The following is an 18,625-nucleotide window of genomic DNA, read 5'->3' as shown; positions in this document are numbered from 1 at the left end:
CATTAAGATTCTCACATGCCTCATAATGACAAAATGTTTGACCACACTGTCAAACCTCTTGCCACTCTTAAACCAACTGTCCTATAAATGTATATATAGAGATGTAATGTATTTTATTTGGCAATATTCATATACCTTAACTAGGCAGTAACATTATTCAAATTGAAATTTACTTTCTTACTTATAAGAATGTGTTCTTAAAGTAGAAATTTAATATATTTAATAATATTCTATTATTTTCAAATTTGGTTACTTCTGTATGATAAGCTCTGACTTTTAATTTGTAGTGATCAACAGCATAATAAGGGTGTTATGATTTTAGTAAAAACTTAATATATTAACCGACTATATATTTTGTTAGTACTCCACTACAAATTCAAGGACATATTCATTATTTCATTATTTAAAAATAGAGAAATGTTATTTATGTGTTTCTGTTATTGTCTAATGACAGTTTGTGGAAAATGCGAACATCTAGTGCTTTTAAGATGTATGGAATTTATGAATGAATCATATTTAGAACAATTTTGTGAATCAAATTTATTATATAATATAGTTTTATAAATCACTTAAGATACCCTAAAACTAACCTTTTAAAGGAGATATTAAATAAACATTAGTAAACTAATATTTAATCTATTTTAATATTTTAAAAACACTGGGCTTTTGTATTTTATATTTTGAAAGTGACTAGCATTATTTCATATCAGTAGCATTTTGAAAGAAATTTAATTTTCTGAGTGCTATTTTCTTTTAAGTTTGTTTAAAACTATGATTCTTCCCCCTCCCCATTTAAAAAAGTTTAACTAGTCAGTATAGTTTAAATGTAGTCAAATCAAATTCATATATGCTACAAATCTGAAGTTTAGATTTACAGTTAAAAAGACATCTTTGGTTAGATTTCTTTTTTGTACTTGGTGAATAGAGAAGTCAATTATATCATATACATGGCACACCTTTTTATGTAGTCAGTGTTGACTTTGCAATCCAATCTGTGTTAAATAGGAGTGGTGTGAGTGGGCATCTTTGTCTTGTTTCTGTTATTAGTTTGGGATGATGTTGGCAGTCGATTTGTTGCATATGGCTTTTATTGTGTTGAATACTTTCCTTCTATACCTAATTTGCTAAGAGTCTTTATCAGAAAGCGATGTTGAATTTTATCAAATGCTTTTTCTGCATCTATTGAGATAATCATATGGTTTTTGTCCGTGGTTTGGTTGATGTGATGTGTTACATTTATTGACTTGCATATGTTGAATCAACCTTAAATCTCTGGGATGAATCCCACATGATCATGGTGTATAATTTTTTTGATGTGTTGCTGTATTCTGATTGCTAATATTTTGTTGAGGATTTTTGCATCTATATTCATCAAAGATATTGGCCTGTAGTTTTCTTTTTCTCTTGTATCTTTGGTTTTGTTATCAGGGTGATACTGGCCTCATAGAATGAGTTTGGGAGAGTCACTTCTGTTTCAATTTTTGGAATAGTTTGAAGAAAATTGGTATTAATTCCTCTTCAAGGGTTTGGTAGAATTCAGCAGTAAAGCCATTTGATCCTGGGCTTTTTTCTTTGTTGGGAGACTGATGATTATTTCTTCAGTCTCGTTGCTTGCTATTGGTCTGTTCAGATTTTTTATGTCTTCTTGGTTCAGTCTTGGAAATTTGTGTATGTTCAGATATTTATCCATTTTCTCTAGGTTTTCTAATTTGTTGGCGTGTAGTTATTTATAATAGTATCTAATGATTCTTTGTATTTCTGTGGTATTGTTTGTAATGTCTCCTTTTTCATTTCTGATTTTTGTTATTTGGGTCTTCTATTTTTTTGTTGTTGTTAACCTAGCTAAATGATTTTTCTATTTTATTTATCTTCTCAAAGAATCAACTGTTCACTGCATTGATTTTTTTTTGTATCATTTTTGGGTCTCCATTTCATTTCGTTCTGCTATGATCTTAATTATTTCTTTCCATCTACTAATTTTGGGGTTGGATTGTTCTTGTTTTTCTTGTTCTTTGAGGTGTAGCATTAGGTTGTTTATTTGAAATCTTTCTGTTGTTTTGATGTAAGGTTTATTGCAATAATCTTCTCTCTTAGTACTACTTTTGCAATATCCCACAAGTTTTGGTATGATATGTCTTTATTTTTATTAGTTTCAAGAAATTTTTTGATTTCCTGTTTAATTTCTTCTTGGGCCTGTGAGTCGTTCAGGAGCATGTTGTTTAATTTCTATGTGTTTGTATAGTTTCTGCAGTTTCACTTGTTATTGATTTCTAGTTTTAATCTGTTGTGGTCTGAGGAGATACTTGAAATGATTTAAATTTTTAAAATTTGTTGAGACTCGGTTTGTGACCTGATACGTAGTCTATCCTGGAGAATGTTTTATGTGCTGAGGAGATTAATGTATGTTCTGTAGTTCTTGGATGAAATGTTCTGTACATATCTGCCAAGTCCAGCTGATCAAAAGTGTAGTTTAAATCCTCTGTTTCACTGTTGATTTGTTCCCTAAATGATCTGTGCAATGATGTGAGAGGGTTATTCAGGTCCCCAACTATTATCATATTGGGGTTAATCTCTTTCTTTCAGTCTAATAGTGTTTGCTTTATATATCTGGGTGCTCTGATATTGGGTGCATATATATTTATGACTGTTATTTCTTCTTGATAAAGAGATCCCTTAATCATTATATAATGGCCTCCTTTGTTTCTTTTTATGGTTTTTGGTTTAAAGTCTATTTTATCTGATGTAATAATAGCTACTCCTGTTCGTTTTTGGTTTCTGTTTGCATGGTATATCTTTTTCCATCCTCTCCCTGTTAGTCTGTATGTGTCTTTTGGGATGAAGAGAGTCTCTGTAGACAGCACATAGTTGGGTCTAGCTTTTTAATCCAATCCACTAATCTATGTCTTTTGAGTGGGGAATTTAATGTCTACATATAGGGTTGTTATTGAATGGTATTATCTTACTCTTGATATTTAATTACTTTTCGTATGGTTGATTAAAATATTTTTTGTTTCTTCCCATTTTATTTTTTGTCTTTGGTGTTCACTGGTTTTTTGAAGTGGTACGATATAGTTTCTTTCTCTTTGTTGATCTCTTTCTTGCCTTACCAGTGGTGTTTGTTCTTTCGCATGTATTCATGGTAGTGATTATCATATTTTGGGTTCCAGGTGCAGTACTCCCTTAAGGATTTCTTGTAGATGTGGTTGTGTGATAGTGAACTTCTGCAGCTTTTATTTTTCTGGGAAATACACTATTTCCCCTTCATTTCTGAAGGGTAGCATTGCTGGGTATAGTATTCTTGGCTGGCAGGTTTTTTTTTTTTCCTTTAGTACTTCGGATATATTGTCCCAATCTCTTCTGGCTGTAGAGTTTTGTTGACAAGTCTGCTGTTAGTCTGATTGGGACTCCCTTATAGGTGACTTGACACTTTTCTCTTGCCCTTTTTAGGATTCTCTCTTTGTCTTTGATTTTTGAGTTTGATTACAGTGTGTCTCAGAGAAGACCTTTTTGGACTGAATCTGTTTGGGGACCTTTGAGGCTCTTGGATCGCAAAGCCACTCTATTAATACCTGGGAAGTTTTCTTTTTTTTTTTTTCCTTTTTGTCTTTTTTCGTGTCTGGCAACGGATCGCAACCCTCAGTGTTGTGCCCGCACCGGACCGGGACCGGCAACAGGATCGCAACCCTCGGTGTCGCGCCCGCACCCTGCCCAGCCAGTGAGCAGGAACCGGTCTGTATGTGGGATCCGAACCCACGGCGGGAGCGCCGCCGCGCTCCCAAGCGGCGCACTGTAGGAGTGCGCCACCGGGCCAGCCCTAATACCTGGGAAGTTTTCTGCTATTATTTCATTGAGTATGTTTTCAATGTTTCTCCTGGAACATACATAATTTGGATGTTTCTGTGCTTAAGGTGGTCTGTAGGCTCTCTTAGATTTTCTTCTTCTTTTTCTTTTTTTTGTATTTTTTTTTCTTTTTTGTAATAGACCATTTTTGAGTACAGAAATTCTTTCTTCCATTTGCTCTAGCCTGCCGTTTATGTTCTCAATTGTAGTTTTTATTTTATTGAATGAATCTTTCAGTTCCAAGAGTACATTCTTTTTAATGGTATTTATCTCTTTGTAAATTTCCTCCTTCAAGTCCTGGATTGTTTTTCTCATTTCATTGTGTTGTCTACTTGAGTCTTCTTTTAACTCACTCAATTTGTTTAAGATTTTTAGTTGGAATTCCTTTTCGTACATTTCAGGGGTTTTCTGCTCTATGGGTTCTGGTACTTGAGAATCATGGTCTTCCCTTGGTGGTGTAATATTTCCTTGTTTTTTCATATTTCTAGTCTCTGTATGTTGATTTTTAGTCATCCAGTAGAGCAGTTGCTTTTTCTATTACTCTGGAGTGGGCTTTGAGGAGAGAGGATTTTCTCCTGCAGATGTGTTTTATATTGACCATTGAGTAGTGTTTTAGTGTTGGTTCCAGGTAGACACAGTAGCGTAGTCTCCATGTGGGTACTTCTGCCATATTCATTGTCAGAATTGTGTCTCTTTGGTGTGAGCACTGGAGCAGTTAGTGATTTCTTGCTGAGGTTAGTGACACTGTGTTGGGATGTCGAGAGTTTGGGCAAGCTCTTTCGGTGTTGAGCGAAGTGCCTGTGTTCCTTATCCTTCTTTGGCTGGGATGAGTGACCCGAAGCAGACTGTTGGCTCACCAACTAGTGTCCTGTGACCCTGATGGATGCACTGGGGTAAACTGGATCTCCTTGGCTTGAATGGTTGACCCTGGGTGAGGTTTCTCTTTCCTCATTCCTATAGGCCAAGGCTTCTCCTGGGTCCTTGCTTCCCTTGGTTGGGGGATGGGTTGGTGGTGGCTGGGAATTTTCTTTTGTACACTAGTTGGATATCCTGGGTTTCTGTACTCTGGATTCTCTGCATGTGTTTCTCCCTGAGTCAAGGCAGTCATGCTCACTGCACATGGGGTGTAATCTCCCCTGTGGGTTAGACCACTGGAACTTGGATATACACTGACCTACTTCTTTCTGGTGGCTCTGTTTGTGACTCTTCTTTTGTCAGTGTGTGGTGTTGGCTGTGGGTCTGGCCTATGGCTAGTCTAACTGGTGCAGTGTTAGTGGTAGCGGTATGTATGGCTGCGAGCAGCAGCAGTGCCAGGAGCAGAAATGCAGGCAGTAACAGCTGGGGTTCCATATCCATTTGGGGTGGCTACTGCTTCAATATTGGCAGGGGTTCCACACTCAGCTGGGCCGGCTGGTGCATCAGCTTGGGCTGGAGATCCCACACGCAACTGGAGTTGGCTGATGCAGTGGCGTGGGCAGGGATCCCATGTGCAGCTGGTCTGACTGGTGCAGTGGTGGCATCGATTGCTCTGGGAGTGCACTGCAGGCGGCAGCAGCAGGGGTTCCTGTGCCTGTCTGGGCTGACTATTGCTTCAGCATTGGCAGCAGGTCCTGCACCCACCCGATCCAGCTGGTGCAGTGGCTATGGTGGTGGTAGCTGCACTCCATGTGACTACGACAGGGGTCCTGCACATAGCTAGGCTGGCTGCAGAGGTGGCTTGGGTGGGGGGTCATCTACAAACAGGGCTAGTACCATGAAGTAGAGGGCCACTAATGATGACAGCCACATGTCAGGTGGCTGTGGCTGAGGTCCCAAGCACGGCTGGGCTGACTGGTATGGTGGCATGAGCAGGGATTCTGTGCACAGCTGATCTGGTCATCACTCCAGCACCAGTGAGTATGGCTGCTGGCAGCAGCAGCATGGGGCAGGACAAAACTCACTGTGGGAAGGCAGACAATGGTTCTAGATCCAGATATTGTCACTAGTGAGTATGGTGGTGGTAGCGGTGGGCCTGTTCTGGTTTTCTTCTGTGAGAGGAATGTGTCCTAGGTTCCTCTAGCCTGGCATATTCCCACCCATACTGTTTGAATTATTGTAATTTTGTAATATATATATATTTTTTCCTTTTTGTCTTTTTTACTGACCAGTAACGGGATCGCAACCTTCGGTGTTGCGCCCGCACCTCGCTCAGCCAGTGAGCGGGAACTGGTCTCCACATGGGATCCGAACCCTCAGCGGGAGCGCTGCCGCGCTCCCAAGCGGTGCACTCTCCAGTGCGCCACCGGGCCGGCCCTGTAATATATTTTTAAATCAGGAAGCATGATGCCTCCAGCTTGGTTTTTCTTTGCGAGCTTATTTTGGCTATTTAGGGCCCTTTGTGATACAATATGAATTTTACAATTTTTTTCTATTTCTGCAAAGATGCCATTGGAATTTTGAGAGACATTGCATTGAATCTGTAGATCACTTTGGGTTTTATGAATATTTTAACAATATTAAGTCTTCCAATCCATGAACACAGATGTCTTTCCACTTACTTTGTCTTCTTTAATTTTCTTCACCAATGTCTTGTAGTTTTCAGTGTTTTAAGTCTTTCACTTCCTTAGGTAAATTTATTCCTAAGAATTTTCTCTTTTGATGCTATTGTAAATGAGTTTGTTTTCTTAATGTTTGCATTAGGGATTACAACTAACATCTTAATTCAAACAATCTAGTGAATAGGATATTCTATATATAAAAATATAGATACTCTGTAGAGGTTTCTATGTAGAAGATCATGTCATCTACAAACAGGGACAGTTTTACTCCTTCCTTTCCAATGGGAATGCCTTTTTTTTTCCTTTCCTTTTTTTCTTTTCTTTTTTTTTTATTAATTGTTCTTGCTAGGACTTCTAGTACTATGTTGAATACAAGTGGTGAAAGTGGCCATCCTTGCCTTATTTCTGATCTTAGAGGAAGGGCTTTAAGTTTTTCACCACTGAGCATGATTATTAGCTGTGGGCTTTATATATCTGACCTTTATTGTGTTCAGGTACTTTCTTTCTATTTCAAATTTGTTGAAAGTTTTTGTCATGAAAGGGTATTGAATTTTATCAAATGTTTTTTATGCATGTATTTAGATCATCATGTGATTTTTATCCTTCAATCTGTTGATGTGGTGTATCATATGAATTGATATTTATATGTTTAGCTGTCCTCGCATCCCATGGATAAATCCCACTCAGTCATGGTGTCTGATCCTTTTATTGTGCTGTTGTGTTCAGTTGCTACTATTTTGTTGAGGGTTTTTAGATCTATATTCATCAGGGATATTGGCCTGTAGTTTTCTTGTGGTGTCTTTGTTTGGCTTTGGTAATAGGGTAATGCTGGCCTCATAAAATGTGTTTGGAAATGTTTCTTCCTGTTGAAATTTTGGGAAGAGTTTGAAAAGGATTGACATTAATTCTTTAATTGTTTGGTGGAATTTAATGGCAAAGCCATCTGTCTTGGGCTTTTCTTTGTTGGAAGGTTTTTTATTATTACTTAGTTAATCTCTTTACTAGTTATAGGTCTATTCAAGACTTTGTATTTTTTCATCATTCAGCCTTGGTACGTTGTATGTTTCTTGGAATTTATCCATTTCTTCCAGGTTACCTAGTGAGTTGACATATGATTGTCTCCTGTTGCATAGTAGTCTCTTCTGATCCTTTTTATTTCTGTGGTGACAGTTGTAATTCATCCTCTTTCAATTGCTTTTTAACTTCTTTCTGTTTTTCATGAGGCACTTGTACTTACCCGGCTGTGTCCTGCCAGGCTGTGGCCATTAGGCATCCATGCTGTGCCATGCTATGCTGTAACCAAGACCCCCACCCAGATACAGACCCAGCTGCAGCTGCACATCCACCTTGTGGTTAATACACACTGCTGAAACAGAATTTTTCAAGCTGCTTCTCACCCATTGTACTTTTCCACCCTGAGACAAAGTCATAACCACATAAGATCATAAGATCACCGCACTTGCCTGGTTACAAAAACCCGGAAATGCTATAATATAAAAATAACAGCCCCACTGTATTTGGGGCTCAACCTTTGGACAAGAGTCTGTTGAGCCAAATGCCGGCATATCAATAAACTCTGTTTCCTGTCTTTAGCCTTGGTGTTTCCTGCCTCTCCCTGTGAGTTTGTACTAGCCCACTGCAAAATTCATAGTCTAGCTAAAGGTTTGCCAATTTTGTATATCTTTTAAAATAATCAACTATTAGTTTTATTGATTCTTTCTATTGTTTTTCTTTTCTCTATTTTGTTTGTTTCTACTTGGTATGATTTTAACATTTTTAAATTTGTTAAGATTTGTTTTGTGACCTAATATGTGATATATCCTGGAAAATAATCTGTGTGCACTTGAGAAGAGTGTGTATTTTGCCACTGTTCAATGGAATGTTCTACATATGCCTGTTAGGTTCATTTGGTCTGTACTGTTGTTTATATTTGCTGTTTGTTGATTTTCTGTCTATTTGTTCTATTGATGTCTCCTGCTATTATTTTATTACTGTCTGTTTCTCCCTTCAGTTCTGTTTGTTTAATATATTTAGACATTGTGATATTAGGTGCATATACGTTCATAATTGCTATATCTTCTAGGTGACTGGACCCTTGTATCATTATCTGATGCCTTTCTTTGTCTCTTCTAGCAGTTTTTTACTTAAAGTCTATTTTATATGATATATGTATATTCATTCCTGGTCTCTTTTGGTTATCATTTGCATGGAATATCTTTTTTCCTCCGTTCACTTTCAGCCTATGTGTGTGCTTAAATCTTAAGTGACTCTCTTGTGGACAGTGTATATTTGGGTCTTGTTTTTTAATTCATTCAGCAACTCTGTTTTTTGATTGGGAAGTTTACTCCGTTTACATTGAAAGTAATTACTGATAGGGAACGATTTACTGTTGCCCTTTTTAAATTGTTTTCTGTTTATCTCATAGTTTGTTTGTTTTTCTTTTATCCTTGCTCTCTTTTTTGTGTGTTGGGTTTTTGTTTTGTATTGATATATTTGATTCCTTTATTTTTTTCTTTTTTGTAACTTACATTAGTGTTTTATTTTTGGTTACACCAGGGATTACATAAAATATCTTATAGTTTTAATAGTCTGTTTTAAGCTGTAATGACTTAACTGTAATCACATATAAAAAACTCTACTCTTTTTTTTTTTTTTTTGTCTTTTTCCGTGTCCGGCAATGGATCGCAACCCTCAGTGTTGCCCCCATATCGGACTGGGGACCGGCAACGGGATTGCAACCCTCGGTGTTGCTCCCGCGCCTCGCTCAGCCAGTGAGCGGGAACCGGTCTGTATGTGGGATCCAAACCCTTGGGCGGGAGCGCCGCCGCGTTTCCCAAGCGGCACACTTATCCAGTGCGCCACCGGGCCGGCCCCAAACTCTACTCTTTTACTACTGTTCTCCCCCATACTTTATGTTATTGGTGTCACAATTTACTTCTATTTATATTGTTTATTAACATACTTTTTAAAGTTATCGTTATGTTTTAATACTTTGTATCTTAACTTTTATATTAAAATTAGAACCGATTTACCCACCATTATTCTGTATTTCTCTAATAATACCAGTATTCTGTATTTCTCTATGTATTTACCTTTATCAATGAGTTTTATACTCTCTTATGCTATTGTGTTTCTTATGCTTTTTTGTTTGTGTTTACTTTAAGAACTCACTTTAGGGCCGACCCTGTGGCTCACTCGAGAGAGTGCGGCGCTGGGAGCGCAGTGGTGCTGGGAGTGCCGAGGCTGCGGGTTCGGATCCTATATAGGGATGGCCGGTGCGCTCACTGGCTGAGTGTGGTGTGGGCGACACCAAGCCAAGAGTTACGATCCCCTTACCGGTCACGAAAACAACAACAACAACTCACTTTAGCACTTCTTATAAGGCAAGTCTAGTGATGATGAACTCCCTCAGCTTTTGTTGTAAGGGAAGTCTTTTTGTCTCCTTTATTTTTGAAGGACAGTTTTTCCAGGTGTAGTGTTTTTGGTTGGTATTTTTTCTTTCAGCACTTCGAATATATTATTTCACTCCCTTTCATCTGACAAAATCTACTGGTAGTCTAACAGAGGTTTTGTTGTTTGTGATGAGTCAGTTTTCTATTACTGCTTTCATAATTCTCTGTTTGTCTTTGACTTTTGACAATTTGATTAAAATGTCTTTCAGTCTGGATTTCTTTGATTTTATCTTATTTGGGGTTCACTGGAATTCTTGGATCTAGATGTGCATTTTCTTCCCAGATTTGGGAAGTTAACAGCCATTATTTCTTTGAATAAGCTTTCTGGTTCTTTTTCTTTGTTTTCTCCTTCTCTGACTACCATAATGTGTATATTGGTCTGCTTGATAATGCCCCATAAGTTCCGTAAGCTGTCTTTCTTCTTTTTTCTTCTTTTTTTCCCACTTTGTCTCAATAATTTCAGATGACCTACTTTGAGTTTACTGGTTTCTTTTCTTCTGCTTATTCTAGTCTGCTGTTAAACCTGTCCCATGAATTTTTAGTTTGGTTATTATATTCTTATGCTCCAAGATTTCTGTTTGATTTTTAAAAAAATTATCTATCTTGTTGAATTTCTCACTTGCTTTGTACATTATTCTCCCGAGCTTGTTGAGTATTTTGAATTCTCTCTTAGGTAATTAATGTATTTCCATTTCATTAGGGTTGGTTTCTGGAGTTTTATCTTGTTTCCTTTTTGCATTATGTTTCTTTGTTTCTTTATTTTCCTTGACTTTCTGTGTAGGTATCTATGCATTAGGAAAAAAAGAAACCTTAATCTCTCCCATTCTTCGAGTATTGGCCTTGTACATGAGAAGAACTTCACCAGTCAACCCAGTCAGAGCTTCTGTGGCCCTCTCAAACCTTCATGCTAGTTGAAACCACCATCTTTGTTCTTAAAGGCTCCAGGGTTCTGGAGTGTCCTGGGCCCCAGCAGTGCTCCAAGACAGGCAAGACAAAAGGCAGTCCCCTCTGGTAATACCCCCCAAAATTGGAATGTTGGATGTTGGTCCAATTTTTTCCTTCCTGAGGTGGAGGCTGAGAGCTGGGTTTTACTTTTTTTCCCATTCTGTCTGTGCTGAGCTTGGGAGAAAGGTGTTATGTATATTTATGCTATAGTTAAAAATCACTGCCTTTGTTCTCTGTGGCCCCCAGGGGTCTAGCATATGTTAAGTCATGTTAGTGCTCGAACACAGGTGAGACAAAAGCCAGTTTCTTGGGTAGCACTCAGAAATGTTGAGACATTGGATGCACAGGTCCAACTCTTTCCCTCCTTAGGAAGAATCTGGGAGCTGGGGGTTCCCTCCTATATTAGTCCATTTCTGTTGCTTATAATCAAAATGCCTGAAACTGGATAATTTATAAGAAAACAAAATTTATTGCTTATAGTTTTGGAGACTGGGAAGTCCAAAGCCCAGGAAACACATCTGGTGAGGGCCTTTGTTGGTGTTGACTTCAGCTGTGTAGGTTATCAACATGGCAAGAATGGCAGAGCAGGGAGAGAGTAATGCCCTCATTCACTCTCTTTAAAAGCTGTCAGAAGCACTCCCATTTTTCCAAAAATGAATCAATCTATTCATGAGGGTACAGCCTTCATAATCCAGTCACCTCTTCAAAGCCCCACCTTTCAATTACCATAACAGGACTTTCCATCCTTGACAGTTATAGTTGAGATTAAGCTTCAGAGAGTTTGTGGGGATATTAAATTCACAGCACCTCCTGATCATATGGTGCTGTGCTGGTATGGGGATATTGGCAAGAGGGTGTCTTCAGTTTTGCTGTTTTCTGTGTGGTGCAGGAGCCTCTCAACTAATATCTGCAATTTCCATAATAAGAATTGATTTGTATGTTGCTGTTGAATCAGTGTATGTCAGCAGGGGTAGGGGGGAGAGTTCAGGGTTTCCTATTGTATCATGTTGCTGATATATATAGAACTCTTGGTTGACAGATTCCCCCCCCCCGCCCCAGAACTTTGAATACATCAACTTTAAAATTTCTATTGGTTGCTTTTTATACTTTCTATCTATTTATATTTTCTGTTTTGGAAGACGTTGTTTTCATGGTTTCCTTTGATTCTTTGGATGTGTGTGTGTGTGTGTGTGTGTACATATATATATATTTAAAAAAAAAAAACTTTTTAAGCATTTTTAAAATATTTGATTTAAAGTCATTGTGTGATAAGTTCAATATCTAGGCTTCCTCAGGGACGATTCTTATTAATTTCTATTTTTCTTGTGTGTGGGCATACTTTCTTTTAAGGGGGCATACATAAGTTTTTATTGAAAAGTGGATATTTGAATATTATGATGCAGCTACTCTGGAAATTGTTGTCTTCCCCATCCCTAGGGTTGCTGCTACTTATTTTAGTTGTTTTGCTTATTTAGTAACTTTTCTGAAGTAATTTTTATGACATCTATATTCTTCATCTTGTGTGGCCACCGAGGTCCCTGTTAACTTCTGTTAATGTAGCGGTCAACTAGTGTTTTGACATATTTCCTTAAATACTGAGATTCAGGTTGTTTTTTTTCCCCTTGATTAAGCTTTGCCTGTTTACTGTAAACTTTCATTTAGATTCCAGAGGTCTAAAAAAAGTTGATTCTGACAATTTTTGCCAGTTTATTTGCTACTTTTTGGAGAGACTGGCTTTTTGAGTTCTTTATTCTGTCATTTTTTTTTTTTTTTTTTTTTTTTTTTTTTTTTTTTTTTTTTTTTTTTTTTTTTTTTTTTACCAAAATTAACTCTTTAAACCATATCCTTTATTTTCTTAATAGCTTTACCAGCAGGCTTCCAATATTACTGAATGTACAGGAATTTTTTTTTTTTTTAATTAAGAGCCTCTCCAGACATGCTTAAGTATTTCTATTGTGTGGAAAAAAGGAAAAGTAGAATAACTATGTTATAATAATTTTCAGAATAAGATAATGCCTGGATGGATAGGCTAATATCTGGATTATTTAGTATTATGTATGATAAAATTAAGTAACTAATTATTAGGTAGTAACCAGGTACATAACAGAGAGATGTCTGTTTACTACAGCTGAAAATGAAAGTAAGAAAATTTAGGTAAAATTGGAATGTAAAAAATAATCTAAGAATATTTTTGTAAAGAATATTTTGTTGTTGAATTAGCAAAATGACTGGATTCTTGAAGCTTTTAGAGATTGCTTTGTTCCTACAAGGTTAGAAGGATAACTAAAGTGTTCCCTTTATATGATAATAGTGTGCTATAAACTTTAAAGGCACCAATGAATATTCATTGAGAAGTGTTATGTGCTTTTTCAGTAAATCATCTGTAAGATAAAACAGGTGGTCACAATCCAGAAACTTTAAAAACTCCATAAGACGGGTATCTATAAATGCTTTAAATTTATCAGGCTGAAATGACATTGGAACAACAATTAGGAAGTCAGAGAAGTTTTTGCTGACATCTTTTTGGACTTGATTCTTCATTAAAGTTACTTAAAACCTCGACTCCCATTATGAAACAAATTAATAGTTTAATTTTACAAATTTTTTTTTTTTTTAAGTGCATGTAATGTGCCAGGAACTGTACTAGCCTCTGGGGAAACAAAACAAAACAAAACAAAACAAAACACACACATCACAGTCCCTTCTATATATCATAATCCCTTCCCTCAACAAAGAGAGACAGATAAATTTCAGTATATGATGGTAAATGTGCATCCATAATATGCATTTCCACATCCATATAGATAAAGTTATTCATCTGTGGGGCATACTTAGAAAACCCAAAATTTGCATGGGAAATTTCTCAGAAGAAAATTAATCCCTGGAGATGAGAGGAAAGGTGGGAAAGGCTAGCAGAGAGAGTAGCATGAGCCACTTCATGGAAAAATTAATAGCCAGACCCTCTCAGTTCAACACTGAGTGTGAGGAGAGTGCTGGAGGTGAGGCTTGATGAGGCAGGTAGAAGCTAAGTTATGGAAGAACGTTTTTTTGGCATGCTGAGAAACATAGGTCTTATCATAGAGGTATTGGGGATTAAACTAGAGTTTAAGCTAGGAACTGATATGCTCAGATTTTCTTACTGAATTTGAGCTCTGGAGAGCAGATTTTGCAGATTGAATGTAGTGAGTAATGAAGGTGATTTTTAGAGCCACAAGTCTTTGAATAGAGATCTCTACTAGGAGGCTTTAGCATTAGTCTAGATTAGGGCTAATACAGGTTTAAACCAGGATAGTGATGGTAGGTTGTGTCAGAGGAAAGAATATGGAACTCATTCAGTTTAATGGCATATGGGGATGAGAAGGAGGGAGAGGAGTGTGATTCCCATGAGGGGCACGTTGTGCCATTAACCGATGCTGGGAATACAAAAAGCAGGCTTTTTTTTTTTGGTAGGGAGAAGAAGGGAGGCAATGATGAGTTTTATTTTGGAAATACCAAGTTTAAAGTAATATAGAATAATCAGCAGGATGTGTTAGTGTGAACCTCAAGGGAAAAGCCCTCAAAGATAAAAGTTTGAGATTGATTAACATAATACTGTCTGGCAAAGAAAGTAGGTGGTATAGGAATTGATAGGAGAAACAAGACATTATAGATAAATAGGAGGCTACAAAATGCATTTTGAGAGGTTAATTTTGCCACTAGTGTTTCAAGTCCTTGAGTGATGGAATTCTGTCTCCTTAATTTTTATGTCCTCAGCATCTATCACTGTGCCCTGGTATCCGATAGGCACTTAATGGAAGTTTGTTGAATGAGTCAAACCTTCTCATCATATAGTCTCTAAGAATAACTAAAGCCATCTCTAGATTCTAGTGGAAGTCTTCTGATATTGTCACCTGATTTCTTTATTTGATTGCTAAAAATAGCATCTGTATTTATTTTGCCTAATCGAGAGCTAGAGGAGAAAGCCAAATTTAATTGTAAGAATATCTCTAGGAAAGAGAGTTATGCTAATAATGAATTTACAGGTAATGACTGGTTTGACTCCTATGAAACAGAAGGATGATTACTTCCATTTTTAGAGTAGACTGTGGAATAGAGTAGGGTCAAACAGGATATGACAGGTGGAAGACATTGTATAGTCAAATCTTTAAATATGATTTTATAATCTTATCTTAAAATGGTTAACCAGAATAGGTAATAATACATCGTTATCTTTGATTTTTAGTTTTCAGTACATTTATAAGAAGTACAAAAACCACAGAATAATTTTTAATATATGAAACTATTTTAAAAGTTGAAACATTAATTTATGCCTCTACCCAATTTTTAGTGGCTCACCAGTGACTCTGTGTTATTTCTGATCTTTGAATTCCTCTCCATTCTCAGTGTCTTCATCCTGGTTCCTGAAGATCAGCTATGCAGGACATGCAGGTGTTAACACAGCTGGCTTGCTGATGACAACTTTGTCCATATAGCTGTCTTGTGTGTCATCATTCATATTGTTCAGTGTCATTCTGACCTAGCCAAGCTAAAAGTGGGATTTTAGCTAGCTCAAGAGGGATTTAAAAACCTTGACAAAACTAAAGATAAGACACTAGAGAACATCATGTACATGTGCTTAACAGTTTTTAACTTAAATACATCTAAATAATTAATTTCAGTGTCCGCCTGTTTTTGTCCTTTGCCATAATTTACCCTAGGAAAGAAAGTATTTCTGTGTGGAGGACTGTAACAATTTGTAAATACATTTATCTATCTTCAAATAGATAAATACATTTATCTATTTTTGTGTTTGTTTAAATAGCTCAAGGTCATGGTAATCTGTTTGTGGGGTGCATTCTGTGGCACACAGCCTACACCACAGATTTATCATGCTGTCCAGTGCCTTTATAAGATGTTCATGATTCAATCACCCTATTTTATAGCTCGATAATTTGATTTGAGTGGTCAGTTTTTCAGATCTTTAATGGGGATGTAGCTAGCTTGATAGTTTGATCCAAGAGATCAGTTTTTTAGTTCCATTATTGGGATGTAACAATAATGTGTGGTGTGGTTGTGGTGGTGGATTTTGCCCTCTTTTCTGGTGATAGCAGCTGGCAGTCATTGGAGAGTTCTGGCTCTGCTCCAGAGTTGTAGGTTAAGTTAACTAACCTGCCAGCAAAAGAATGCTACTGCTTACCTCCCACTTTTCAAATTATGAGTTTCTGTGCTTTCTGCAGTGCCACCAGAGTGCCTGCTTCTGCTGAGGGAGTGCCAAGGTCTCCTTCCAGTAGGTGTGGAGCACAGGGGAACTGTTACATGTATCCTGGGACATCGTGGTGGGGGTCTTCCTCATGAGATAGTGGCCCTTGTATAAGGATGATTGCTACATAGGTAACTTGTCTCAATGTAATAATTGTCTGTGTGTGTGTGTGTGTGTGTGTGTGTGTGTGTGTGTGTGTGTGTGTGTGTGTGTGTGTGAGAGAGAGAGAGAGAGGGAGGTGGGGAGAGAGAGAGGATATGAGTAAATGAGAATTCCACAGGTGCAAGGAAACTACTGAAGAAAATAAGAATGTTTGGTATTCTCCGTTGCTTATCACAAAACTTCTTTAATGAAAAATAAACTTTTTTTTTTTTGCTAAGATTCCCAGACAAGAGACAAAGAAAAGTGGGAAATATTTTATTTTATTTTTTTTAGGTAGGGAAATGGAAGAAGAACCAAAACCTTAATTAATTTCTTCAACTATTAACTGTTCATATATAGATATCAAGAAGCATTATTATTTGGTGCTAAGAGCACTGGACTCAGTATCTTCATAGGAGGGATGGCGATAGTTATTTCACAAGGTAGGTAGCAGAATCAAGTAAGGTAGTGTGGAGAGTAATTTGAAAAGTATGAAATACTTTTGGAAGTACAAGTGTTATTATTACTAATAGAAATAGTACTGTTTTCTGTCAATTTATTTCATTAATTAAATAGTTAAGGAAAAGGTAAAAGAAGGAGAGAAATATCCATTTAGATGCAACTATTCAATTCCTGAATATCGTTTCCATTGCATTAACACACTGATCCCTCCTTGCATCCCTGGGCACACATCAGAGTCTTGGCACTGTCTAAATATGTTTTATTATTTTTCTTTCTTCTACATTGTAGAATTCATGAGTTTGGAATGGTATTCTTATCTGATCACATACTAAGAGCCTCTGTATGCATAGTGTTTTTCTTGCCACTAGTGTTATTACAGATTTACATAGTTAACTCTGGCTGGTTATCTTCTCTTTGTACAAAGGTACTCAGAAAGTTTGTGGAAAAATGAAATTAAAAGATAATAGAAATCTTCCCATGAATTTTTGAAGGTCCCTTGTATTTAGAGAAGGCTTTCCAGCATGCATATTTTAATTGTTTAGACAAATTGTCTGTTGATTCGTTATTAGAATGGGTGATCAGTAGTTGTGATGAGGAAAGTTAGTTGTGGTCAGGAAAGTTTGACCCAGTCAAGTTGTGTACTAGACTATGTCAAACTTGGAAATATATCAGTAGATGGTACATTTATATCATAAAACACTTGAAAAATGGAGCCAGAAAGTGTCTTTGAGATGGCCCCTGTATTGGTGATGTAATGTTGACTCATTAGAAATTGCACATTCTCTGCTGAGAGGTAGGCATTTAAAAAAACTTTGTAGGTGATGAAAAATAGTCTTTCCTTCTATACTTCTAGGGCAGGGGACAGTCAACTTTTTCTGTAAAGAGCCAGATAGTAAATATTTTAGGCTTTGTGGACCATCTTGTCTCGGTCTCAACTGTCAAGCAGCCACAGACGATGGGTAAATGAATGGGTGTGGTTGTGTTCCAATAAAACTTTGTAAGAGGTCGTGGGCTAGATTGGTTCTCAGACTGTAGTGTGCTCACTTCACACTGCTGTCCAGTGTATAGGTTGAAAAATAGTACGTAGGCTGCTTTAGTGCATAGAATGAAAAATACAATAAAAAGGAGAAGGGAAAGCAGTAAGGATTCAGTGGAAGTGGGAGGGAGTAGGACAAAGGAAGGCAGGAAAATCAAGGCAAAGTACAGCACAAACACAGGATGATGAGAATGGGGGTGATAGGACATATTGTGGAGGTCTGTATTTATATTGGAAAGCCTCTGGTAAAAAGATTTATTTTGAAGCATTGGAGGCCATAATAGATTGGAGTACATAAAATTTTAGGCAGATTAAGGGTGTGATATAAAGTCCTGATATCAGTTGCTTTTCCCAGGCATTTGGAATTCAGTCAATGTATATATCTTCTTACATGTGTTTTTAAGTCTATCACAGTTTTTATGTACACCCTGACTTCTGGCTTGGTATCCTATTGGTAAAAACACAGCTAGTAACTCATTTCATTAGTTGTTTTTGTTTGTTTTGTTTTGTTTTAAATTGGAGCATTGAGTCCAGAGGGATTTATAGCTGTGCATGATAAAAGATGGAGGTTCACATTTTGAGAGTTGAGCAATTTTTCTAAAAATGACTAATTTAATTGTACAGTTGGTATGTCTGTCAGAAGTAGCTTTTTGTTTTATAGTAAGAGCATAGAAAATTAGAAAACAGATTGGTGGCTTGTGAATAAAGGCTAACCAGAGAAATAGGAATAGTACAGCATGGATATTATTATTATTATTATTATTATTATTATTATTATTATTATTATTATTATTATTATTATGGCAGCTGGCTGGTGTGGGGATCCAAACCCTTGACCTTGGTGTTACAGGGCCACACTCTAACCAACGGAGCTAACTGGACAGCCCAGCATGGATCTTATGAATTACTTAAAGCTAGAACTGGATTGTTATAATAAAATGTTTTTAAAGATATATTTATCTTGAAGCAAATA

General features: G+C 36.9%; 1 protein-coding gene across 1 annotated transcript in view; it reads left to right on the top strand.

Moving 5' to 3' along the window:
• CCDC171 (coiled-coil domain containing 171) overlaps positions 1–18,625 on the top strand; it is a 168,659-nt gene that overhangs the window by 146,098 nt on the left and 3,936 nt on the right. The window lies entirely within an intron of this gene.

This window comes from Galeopterus variegatus, unplaced genomic scaffold, assembly GCF_000696425.1.
Source record: "Galeopterus variegatus unplaced genomic scaffold, G_variegatus-3.0.2 Scaffold2563, whole genome shotgun sequence".
NCBI lineage: Eukaryota > Metazoa > Chordata > Mammalia > Dermoptera > Cynocephalidae > Galeopterus > Galeopterus variegatus.
The sequence above is the reverse complement of the archived record's forward strand: the minus strand, read 5'-3'. Positions and strand labels throughout refer to the sequence as shown.